This window comes from Lissotriton helveticus, chromosome 11 (genome assembly GCF_964261635.1).
Source record: "Lissotriton helveticus chromosome 11, aLisHel1.1, whole genome shotgun sequence".
NCBI classification, from domain to species: Eukaryota; Metazoa; Chordata; class Amphibia; order Caudata; family Salamandridae; genus Lissotriton; species Lissotriton helveticus.
Window position 1 is genome coordinate 168,708,233 of NC_136072.1, and position 12,249 is coordinate 168,720,481.

The window sequence follows — 12,249 nt, forward strand, 5'->3', positions numbered from 1 at the left end:
CTGACCAAAATTTAAATAGAGTAAGGGATTCAAATAAAAAGTGCATCAAAGAGCCAACAACAACATAAGCAGCAGTCCATTATTTTAGATTTAAAAGTCTGGTTTGTAATACAGGCAGATAGATAGTAAAAAGAGGTCTGATTGGATTGATAGAGAGAGGGGTAGCCATCCAGTAACAATACACAGCCATTTTTACTGACAGTCCTTTAGTCAATATATGAAGAAAGTTAAGTTTCCCAAAAATAATAATAGTGAATAGTTGTATGTATACTTTAATGTAGTGTGGTCAGTTCAAATAAACGCATGTAGGCAAAGCCTGAATTTCTGAAAAGCACTACGGTTAACATTATGCATTATTTCATACTTATGATATTCGGATGGAACTAAACCACACTTATTTTGTAGTTCTGAAAAGATAATAACATACCTTGACTAATATTGATGTATATAAATTATAGCATCAACCCAGGATTGCCAACAATTATTAATATGTATCCTGTTCATAGGATTGTGACATTCATGCTCTTTCAGAACATGTATTACAGAAATGAAAAACGTATCAAAATCTAGATGTTTTTCTGTAGCTTTAATAGCTGTTTAATCACAGTATGGTTCTTAGAGGAAAGTAGAAATCACGACCATCTAAAAAGGATTATTTATGTTTTTCTCAATTTCAACCCATGTAGGAGATACTACAGGATCATTAGTCTGAATAAATAATAACCAAGTCTAACAATAAAGGCATGGTACTTGTAAATGGCAGACATCCCAGACCTCTATTAGTTTCATTACAACTAATTCTAGTGTTATTACTCTAAATGAAATCACAGAGCAAGACAGAGAAATGCAAAGGCAAAATATAAAGTAAATATAATATTTGTGGGGGAGAAAACATTTTTCATTGCTTCAATTCCCCCCACCAACTTAAGTGAAGTAAGACTATTTATCAATTATCTCTAACTCAATTTTCTTTTTATTATAGTCACTATTGAGTTCAATAGTATGATGAATAGGATTAGTGAATAATATCCCCAAGATATCTGTTTTTAGTTTGACACAAAATTATGTTAGTATTATTATGCATAGCAGGAGTGTAGTATAAACGTATTTGAAATAATTCAGTTTTATTAATATTAGGAGCATAGCCAAAGACAATATAACAACTACTTATTATTTGAAGGATGGCTTGGATAGAGGTCTCAGGGTGAGAGATAAACAACAAAGCATCACCAGCATAATTAGCAGTGTCAATAGAAATATTCTGAATTATTGTGCTCTTGTTACCTGGTAAATTCCTAATGCCAAATAAAAGTGGTTAAATTGCTAAAAGAAAAAGAAGAGGATAGAACAGGCAACTTTGTTGAGTATCTCCAAATAAGTTGAGACTTAGAAGTGATCCCAATGTAAAACATCTTAGCCAAAGTTTGGTTATAAAGAGGTTCGATAAAATTAATACATTGGGAGCAACATGGTGGAGTTTAACACTTGAAATATAAATTGCCAATTGACTTTATCAAATGCCTTCTCTGCGTCCAGAGCTAATAATCCTGAACGAGAATGTGAATTACAAATTGAAGTCAAAACGTGACAAATGAGTCTAGTATTATGTGTCCACCATTAATAAAAACAAGCTTGGCATGGAAGAATTGGGTAATACAGGTTTTTTCAGTGATTCTGTTGCCTTGATTTATTAATTAAACTATAAAGCTGAACTAGCTGGGCCTCTGCCTGGTTTGGGGTAAAAAATTATAAAGGCTTTGGAAAATTATCTTGCAACCAGGTATTAAGGGGCAAACACTGTAAATTGGGTTAAAAATTATAGAACTTGTTGAGAAAAACAGTTTTATAAAAATAAACAGATGGAATACTAACAGTATATGGTGTTTTCCCACAATTAAGAGATTAGAAAGTGTTTCGTTAGGCATGTAGGGGTAGCTAATACTTTAGCACTTTAAAAAATAATAGGCATATGACTAAAAGTTAAGAAGTCATCAATACATTTAGAAATAATAGCTGCAGGTGTAGTATATAAATTAAGGCAAAATTACTTAAGTTCATTATGTACAGATTTTGAGGAAAGCAATAGTTTCCCATGACTTGTACGGACTGCATGTAATTGGTTTCTATCTTTTTTAATGCATAAATAATTAGGAAGTCATTTTCCTGATCCATGGCCATACAAATATAGTCTAGATATGTAATTTTATATCTGTAAACAGCTCTTATACTGTGTAAAGACTTTGATACAAAGTTTATATAGTCACAATCTGCAATCAATATTACTGGATGTAATAAACAATTATTCATTTTGGTCTGCCCTGTTCCCATGATGCACTGGGCCAGGGACAGACTAATTTGCATACAGCCAGGTTCTGAAACTGGGATGGTGCAATGAGCTAAAAAACGGTGTTGGATCTAGCCCTGATCTCTTGACTGGGTGAGAGTATTCTGCTTAATTCAGAGACTCTGTCCCTCACCACCCCTTGTTGTAAATATTTTTGTCCACCCTAAGCGTGGAAGGGTATACTCAGACATGAGTCCCTTGCTCATTGCACCATCAGGATTCAAGCAAGCCGGGCCGAAGACGGCTGTAATGCCAGAAACCGGTCCCCGGAAGCTTGTTTCCTTCCCAGTGTAAGAATTGGCTTTTGTAGTCTGGTCTGCCCTGTTCCCATGATGCACTGGGCCAGGGACAGACTAATTTGCATACAGCCAGGTTCTGAAACTGGGATGGTGCAATGAGCTAAAAAACGGTGTTGGATCTAGCCCTGATCTCTTGACTGGGTGAGAGTATTCTGCTTAATTCAGAGACTCTGTCCCTCACCACCCCTTGTTGTAAATATTTTTGTCCACCCTAAGCGTGGAAGGGTATACTCAGACATGAGTCTCTTGCTCATTGCACCATCAGGATTCAAGCAAGCCGGGCCGAAGACGGCTGTAATGCCAGAAACCGGTCCCCGGAAGCTTGTTTCCTTCCCAGTGTAAGAATTGGCTTTTGTAGTCTGGTCTGCCCTGTTCCCATGATGCACTGGGCCAGGGACAGACTAATTTGCATACAGCCAGGTTCTGAAACTGGGATGGTGCAATGAGCTAAAAAACGGTGTTGGATCTAGCCCTGATCTCTTGACTGGGTGAGAGTATTCTGCTTAATTCAGAGACTCTGTCCCTCACCACCCCTTGTTGTAAATATTTTTGTCCACCCTAAGCGTGGAAGGGTATACTCAGACATGAGTCCCTTGCTCATTGCACCATCAGGATTCAAGCAAGCCGGGCCGAAGACGGCTGTAATGCCAGAAACCGGTCCCCGGAAGCTTGTTTCCTTCCCAGTGTAAGAATTGGCTTTTGTAGTCTGGTCTGCCCTGTTCCCATGATGCACTGGGCCAGGGACAGACTAATTTGCATACAGCCAGGTTCTGAAACTGGGATGGTGCAATGAGCTAAAAAACGGTGTTGGATCTAGCCCTGATCTCTTGACTGGGTGAGAGTATTCTGCTTAATTCAGAGACTCTGTCCCTCACCACCCCTTGTTGTAAATATATTAGTTATGGAGCAGTAGCTCCTCATATACACAAATAGATCTTAATACATGCAGATATCGAGCACAGTAGTGATTAGGACCTTAGCAATATAGATTAATTAGTGATTTGACAATATTTAGAGAAGAAGACCCCAATATTTGGGTTTTAGCTGATGAACAAAAAAATCACCTACAAAGAGAAAGGAAGCAGTGTCTAGCAATATAAATGACATTGATCCTTTAAAAGGAAAAGCCCTCACCTTATTTGAAATCACTGTGCAATGCCTACCTTTTAAAAGAAAGAAGGAGCAACCTTACTGACAATATTCCCTTTGCTGTTGATAATGCTTCCTTCCCGGACGTGAACTTCAGGCACAACAAATGAGAGCCATGCTCTGGCCCCAATACTCAACACAAAAAATCCGTACTCCTCACAATTTTATCCGAGAAACAGAGCTTTTTCACTGGAGTTTTTCTCAGTACAACTGATATACAAAGCATACCTAAAACATGCAAATATGAAGATCCTACAGCAGCGCGTACATCCCCCTTCACACACTCTGTGTTCCTTGTGTCCCATCCTCTGAATGTGACCTTACCTCAAAATTACAATGTACTTCTAAGGGTATTCACCCTAGTGGAAACTAGAACCACCTCTCATTGAATCTAACACATACTTCGCTACTTCTCACCTGGCTATGTTCCTAACGTGCGACTTTGGAAGAGGTTGGGTACGGATGCACTTTATGCATACACTTAATAATTCTGAGCAAAGCTTTGTTATCAACCCTAAATGGCAGGCCGCCTGATAACTTGTAAAAGGAGAGAAACAGTTCACCGAAGTATATATGTTGAACCATTTTTTGAGACAAACTCTGGTGTTTATTTCTGTACAGACATAATCTGATCAGCAAGTCATAGCAAACATAAATCATGGCAGACCAAATAAAACAATGAGGTTTACTAATCAAAAGCGTCATCAATTAAAGTCTAGAATTCAACAGATGTGTTGCATATTATTTTAAATCAAAAGGCGGAAGGGATATATGATTAAATGTGTTGTTTGTACAATGTTCCGCTGATTTCTACATAAATGGCGTGTACGACCTGGTGCAAGAGCCACACTGTAACTTTGACTAAATCATCATTTCAGGACCACACTACTACACCTCTCTATGTGGTGCGTAATCACCTATATTTCGAAAATAAACGTAAACTTGGCCCAGACAGTGACTGACTAGTAATACGCACTAACCTACATGAATCTGTGGAGGTGTGTCTATCGCATCATAACCCATAAACGTTGTATAATTTTTAATTATCTGTGAAGGAAGATTATTTTTAAGGTTTCACAATGTAAACCGAGGAGATAACAGTCTTAAAAATCAAGTAACAAAGAAATTGACGACATCATGAATATAGATGCTATTATAACAGTAATAATCTAAAATGGAAGCAGCTTATTTAATAAATTACACGTTTAAAGACTGATTTATTGAACTTTCACATAGCAGAATCTACATTAGGAAGGCCCTACATAGCACTTTCACCACTACCCAATGCAGGCTCAACCAGCACCACATTGGATACTCTCCAGGAACAAACATGCTTCTTCAGTCTGTTGCATGATGGCCCATCCAATATATTTTCTCATTCTCAAATACAGTGGAAACCGCAGTGACGACATAAGAGCTAATTCCTTTTTTACGTCCTGGTGTTCTCTTCTCTTTGCCTCAGTAGCTGCTCTCAGGTCTGGAAAAAGAACCTTCCAAGGTTCCTGAACCTACAGAATTTGCGTCAATATGCCTGATAAGTACGAGCTGATGGAACAGAGTCAGCCCAAGTTAAGCTGATCAGGAGTTCCAGGAGGCTTTCGATCTCATTTGGTGCATTAGTGTTATCGGTGCACCGAAGAGCATTCATGGCTGAATCTTCTCGGTTAAAACTCAAGTCTAATGCACTTCCACCACTATCATATACATCTTGGAAACAAGAAGGCCACAGGAAAGCATCTTCTGTTCCTCATTTTACCTTGTCTGCTGGCCCTCCAGTCAAAGGAACACCAGCTTCAAGCAGGCTAACATTATCTCTTGCTGTCTAAATGGCCTGAAGCTACCCAACAAACCTCTTCACGAAGCCAGTGAACAGAAGCATCTTACGAGGCCTGAAAAAAAGCGGTCAATTTTGCCCTCCACCAACCTCCGCCCATATTCTCCTTTCAGTCTTGATGCAGAGCATTTTCTGTGTTACAGGTTGGAGCAAAATCTGTGGACTTCATTATGTGAGCAGGAGAAAACGGTCTCACTCATCTCTCCTAAAGTGACATTGTCCAATCAAGCTCCCACAAAACTGTTAGGATTTTCTTCATACCAGTTAGGCCCAAGTAGAACAAATTTTCAATCTATGGACTGGAGGCCCCGTTAATCTGTTTCTTATTTTACTTTTGTTCAAAGAAGATGTTCTTCTTTGCTAGTGTTACTGGAAAAGTGTGTCTGCTCCGAATCACAGAAGGAATGCCTGCTGTCCCCAGCAATCTGAGACAGTGGCATTTAACTATCCGGGAAATGGACTTCAATGATGAACATTCAAGCATTTCCATCCAAGCTATAATAGGAAACACATTACAATAAGACGTTCGCCTGTCTTGTTTACAGGGCTGTTTAACAGGCCTTGACTTATGAGCTTTTATTTATAATATGAGGAACATGTTTTACCACCAACGAAAGGTATACAGACTAAGATCTATACTAGATAATGTGTATCACTTTCCGTGTGGCCCTTTGTACTTTGGTGATCAATTACTCATTACAAAAGAAAGTCTCATGTAGAATCTGAACTTTAAGGTAAAACTCAAATAATGTTTTTTTAATGAATTTGTACTTTTCATAGGTTTCCTTTGAAGACTCAACGCCAAGAAGGTTAAACGCTAAAACCAATACATGCTGCATATCCTGTATGACTGACTTAACAAATAGAAACAAATATTGTGTTCACATAATGAGGATGGTCAGAAGGTGGTTTGTGGTGAATCAAACAAAGCATTATATAAAGCAACATTAAATAGTACTTTTGGTTGTCAGGGTGTCTCGCAGAGCTGTCATTCTGGAGAAACTGTCCATTTTGGTACATGCAAGCCATTTTTTTTCTACTAACTCCATCTACATACATATGCTATTTATGTATGTGCGCAGAGTGTAATATGCTAATTATTCTCATTACGAATCTTTAAGCAAATCATATCTGCAGGTACGGATTATGACACAAACTAACCTGAGTACGAAAAAGTGCGTGTTTGTGTGTATATACATATATATACACACACATATATACATATATACACACACAAATAAATATATGAGATAGTAGCTAAAAATGTGTGAAGTCATGGTGAATTTTTTATTAATAACTAAATTTAGCGAAGAAAGAAAAATGTGAATATCAAATTTCACTCTACTGATTTTATAACAGACATCCAGTATTTCCATACGTTTGCATACGCCCACTTGGGGCGGGAATTGGAAATATTATCAGGTGTTCCTCATGACTGTCTGCCGGTGCTCTTTTTCTTCAGCCCGTCAACAAGGACACAGAGTGTTTGAAATGCGTTGGGCATTTTGAGAAAGTGATGTGGAGAGGGAGACTACAACACGGGAGTCTTCAAATAAAGATGTTAAAACGTCTTGATTTGAGGGCACCTCATTGTAATGTAATGTAATGTAATATATATACATACATATATATATATATATATATATATATATATATATTTATTAGCTAAAAATGTGTGAAGTCATGGTGAATTTTTGAAGCACTAAATTTGGGCAAAGAAAGAAAAGTGTGAATATCAAATTTCATTCCACTGATTTTAAAACTTACATCCGGTATTTCCATCAGTTTGGCACACTTGACAAATGTTAAGTACATTACTTTGGGGAACTAAAACATTTTAGAAAGAGACCCTTTTAAAGGTAATAAACACTAAAGTGAGAAAACTTGTAGAAATACTGCAATTTGTAGAGAGAGTAAGCACTCCCTCTAGGCTAGTATTTGAACCTGTCCCACTCTGCAAGATCACTCCCAAACATTTTGCATTTCCCCTCCTGTTTTGCTGGATTTGTTTTTGTTGGCTTTAAGACTCTGCACAATTTACAGCTGCTAACCAGTGCTAAGTGCATTTGCTCTCTCCTTTGAACATGACAAAACGGTCTTACACCAAATTGCCCTATTTAATTTACTTGTAAGTTCCTAGTAAAAAGGTACTATAGGTACCAAGGGTTTCGAATGTAAATGCTACTAGTGTGCCACCCAAGTAATTAGACCTTTAAAACATGTCCGATGCCTTACACTGTAGCCTATGTGCAGTTTTAGACAGTTGGACGTGTATTTTTAACTTTTACATGTTATGGTAGTACAAATCTTACAAATTTGTTTTTCACTACTGAGAGGATAACTTCTCCCATAATATAACATTGAGTTACCTTATAATATGTAATAAGTGATAACTTTGTTTGGGGGCAGGGGTAGGGGTAGGAATGTCATGTTTGGTGTCTGAGTAATTGTAATTTGAAACCCTCTTTAATGATAAAGTTGGATTTTAAGTCAGCATTCTGAAAATGCCAGCTTGAGAAACTTGCCATTTCCTTGTCCTCACCATTCGGTGCCTATTCCAGTATCCTGGGTCACATGACTAGGTGTAGTTACCCTTTTTGTATTCCAACAACACAACCACACAATAGAGAGCCTAGGTGTTGCCAGGATAAGTCTTCCAAGACCAGATGGGGAGATGGGGGGGGGGGCGCTGAGCTGTGCACAGCCCCACTTGCACTTTAAACAACACTGCTCAGCCCACACACAAAGGCCTATTGTGTCTTCAGATAAAATGGGACCAGGGCAGAGAGTCAGAAATTCCAGATACTTCTGTAGAGGGATAATTCAAGAAGTTTGTTCCACTTCAAAGGCGGCACCAGGTATCAAATTAGGACCCTCCAACCCACTCTTCAGTACACTGCTGGACCAGTGAAAACTACAGAAGGACTGTCCTGCTGCTTAGAGCGTGCCCTGATGTCTGAGAGAAAAGACTAGACCTGCACCTTTCATCCCAGGTTACCCGAGTGACTCCAAGGGCAGGTTAGGCCTGTTCTATGCTACCAGGACACCAGCTCTAGAAGTCTCCCTACAACTGCCCTGCTGTCTCTTGCTGTACTGGACCTTCCTGGACCTACAACTGGATCTGCATGCACCCTGCTGGCTGCTGCTGGAGTGAGTTGCTGGTCCCCAAGAGGTGTCTCTCAAGTTCTGGACCCCAGTTGACCTCCTACTTGAAGAAAAGGAGAAATCCTGAAGATTTTGGCTCTTCACGAAAGTGAACAGGCCTGTTTGTGCCAAGATCTTCCTGTCCAAGTCAACCATAAACATAAAGCACCAGTGAGCCCAACTCTATGCACAACAGCGACCGCCAGCAACGCAAGATCTGCACTTTGCACTACAGCATCTTTGTGTTACAGCGACGACCATCCGCAGCGCTCTCCTGGCTTCTCGCGGCCTCTTACACTGTGAACCGAACTCTTTGCGCTTGATTTTAGAAGGTATCCTTTTCAGTGGGATTAACATGGTCCCTGTATCCAGTCTGCACTCCATCGAGGCTGGCCTGAACTTGTGACTTTCACCTAGTCTTGTACAACCAGATAGCCAAGAGTGGCACTCTACTGTTTGGATTGATGTCATTTGATCACAAAACATTCATTACATTTTAGTATATATGTCTAAATTGTTTTGGATTTTTCTTGTGCTGTGTTTTCACTTTATTGCGGTTTGTGTGTTGCATAAATACTTTATATAGTGCCTCTCAGTTAAACCTGACTGCTTTTGTACCAGGCTACCAGAGGGTTAAGGTTAATTTAGTGACTTTTTGGGGTTCAGCCGGTCAAGGATTGTGGCTGTAGCTTGAGAAGGGCTAACACCCCCCTCAACCAACAACTCAATTTCTCACTGGTAGTCAATGGCAAATCATAATCATCTACACCACCACTACCTCCGGATGACTGCAATTCAGGAATCACCAGGGCTCATAAGAACACCAGTTGCAAACAACACATTCATGCAATCTGCTGCCCAAACAGGCTGCAAAAAGAAATGCTTCCCATTTGTATCTTAAGCCCAAATAATCAGTAACAGGGTGTTCAGATAGCAACAAAGCATCTGGATGTGGTTAGTTTGTGGGAGTTTGTTCCGAGATCCCTACAAGGAAACTGCTCTGCAAGCTGTCTTGCAATAATCAGGTTAATAGTTTCTGTGCGGCGTGTGAAACCCTGCAATGGACTTCTGCCGCTATAAGAAAAATAGCTTAACAAATAACCAGTTTCTCAGCTTTTTTGAGAAGGGACAACAGAATTCTTTATTTCTCAGACTGAAAGGACACCGCTAAAACATGACTAAAACTTTGGGTCAAGCTATCAAAGTATTAATAGAGCCAGTCTGATGTACTCAAATCTTTCTGTTTAGGGTCAAATCATTATTACTCATTTTTGGTGGTAAAATAGGTATTTAAAGACGCAGCAGGGACGCCTGTAATGCCTGCATTGAGGCAACATGCACATAAGTTTGTCGAGTCACTACTTCCAGAGCACGTGGTCTCCAACCTTTTCTGTAATAAGAGCTGCTTATGTTCAGGGAACATAATCCGAGCTCCTACTATTATTCGTGTTGTATAGTGACCGAATAAGACAAGATTACATTAGTGTTCACCTCGCGTAAGCAGTGTTCAACTCAGTGCATCAGGTTAGGTTGTCAGCAGTAATGCAAAAAGAGATTTATCAACTTGTAAAGTCTCTTCATGGATAATACATTCCAGTCCTAGCTGCACTGCCCCTGGCACAAAGGTTTGAATAAGAGTAATAAATCATTCTCAGCGCTACATGATGTATCACTCAAATTTATTCTTTAAATATACGTTGGAAGTTCAACCATGTTTCTGCAAACATAGGCTATTTCATCTTCAACACACCCTTTTCAATACATACGTTAATTAATCTATGCAAAAGCATCTAACTTAGTAGGCGAGGCTTCACATAGGAGAGCTACTCACAGGTTGCTGGAGAGCTACCAGTGGCTCGCGAGCTACCAGTGGCTCGCGAGCTACTCGTTGGAGAAACCTGTTCTAGAGCCTATGCTCTGGTATCTCAAGTTATTCATAATTTGCTGTTGGTTATCTGCAAAACTGTCACAAATACTGAATCTTTAAAGTTTCCATTGACTACCTACAATATAGAGCTCAATGGATGGACGATCCACAGTTACTATGGTGCTTCCCCGGCACTGTCCCACACTACTGGCTTGATGCACCAAAAAGCCTACTTCCACCCTCAGCGAAAGCTGAACAGTGTCCCCCTCACCAACCAGTGAGAAGGTCAACAGGTGAGGAGCACCTGACAGACTGCTTGGGGTACCGGCCCACTACCCTTAGAAGAATGCTCAACTCAAGTAAGCAAGCATTTGAGTCTCTCTTAACTCAATCAATCAATCAATCATAGTACTTGTATAGCGCACTACTCACCCGGCAGGGTCTCAAGGCGCTTGGGGGAAGGGGTCTGCTATTGCTCGAACAGCCAGGTCTTGAGTTGTCTCCTGAAGGCGAGATGGTCCTGGGTCAGCCGAAGATGGATGGGGAGGGAATTCCATGTCTTGGCCGCCAGGTAGGAGAAGGATCTGCCACCAGCGGTGGCTCTTCGGATGCGTGGTACGGCGGCGAGGGCGAGGTTTGTTGAGCGTAGCTGGCGGGTGGGCGTGTAGAAGGTCAAGCGGTCGTTGAGGTACTTGGGGCCCAGGTCGTGGAGAGATTTGTGTGCGTGGGTGAGGAGCCTGAACGTGATCCTCTTGCTGACGGGGAGCCAGTGCAGGTCCTTCAGGTGGCCGGAGATGTGGCAGCGTCGGGGGATGTTCAGGATGAGTCGGGCGGAGGCGTTCTGGATGCGTTGGAGTCTTTTCTGTAGTTTGGCTGTGGTTCCGGCGTAGAGGGCATTTCCGTAGTCCAGTCGGCTGGTGACGAGTGCCTGGGTGACTGTCTTCCTGGTTTCGGTTGGGATCCATCGGAAGATTTTACGGAGCATGCGTAGGATGTTGAAGCATGATGAGGAGACGGCGTTGACTTGTCTGGTCATCGAGAGGGAGGAGTCCAGGATGAAGCCCAGGTTGCGTGCGTGGTCTGTTGGCTTGGGAGTGGCGCCCAGGGCGGGGGGCCACCAGGAGTCGTCCCAGGCGGAGGGCGATGGTCCCAGGACGAGGACTTCCGTCTTGTCTGGGTTCAGTTTCAGGCGGCTGTTCTTCATCCACTCGGCGACGTCTTTCATCCCTTCGTGTAGGTTCGTTCTGGCAGTGGCGGGGTCTCTGGTGAGGGAGAGGATCAGTTGGGTGTCGTCGGCGTAGGAGATGATGTTGAGGTTGTGCTGGCGAGCGATGGCTGCAAGAGGTCTCATGTAGATGTTGAAGAGGGTGGGGCTGAGTGATGATCCTTGCGGTACGCCGCAGATGACTTCGGTGGCCTCGGATCGAAACGGGGGGAGGCGGACTCTCTGTGTTCTTCCGGTGAGGAATGAGATAATCCACTCCAGTGCCCTCTCTTGGATACCGATGTTGCTGAGGCGTTGAGCTAGGGTGCGGTGGCAGACGGTGTCGAACGCTGCAGAGAAATCCAGGAGGATGAGGGCCGCAGTTTCCCCGTTGTCGAGCAGGGTTCT

The 12,249-nt window shown here is 41.5% G+C and overlaps 1 protein-coding gene across 4 annotated transcripts in view; it reads right to left on the bottom strand.

The window, feature by feature from the left end:
- Positions 1-12,249, bottom strand: part of ACAP2 (ArfGAP with coiled-coil, ankyrin repeat and PH domains 2) — a 402,961-nt gene that overhangs the window by 307,631 nt on the left and 83,081 nt on the right. The window lies entirely within an intron of this gene.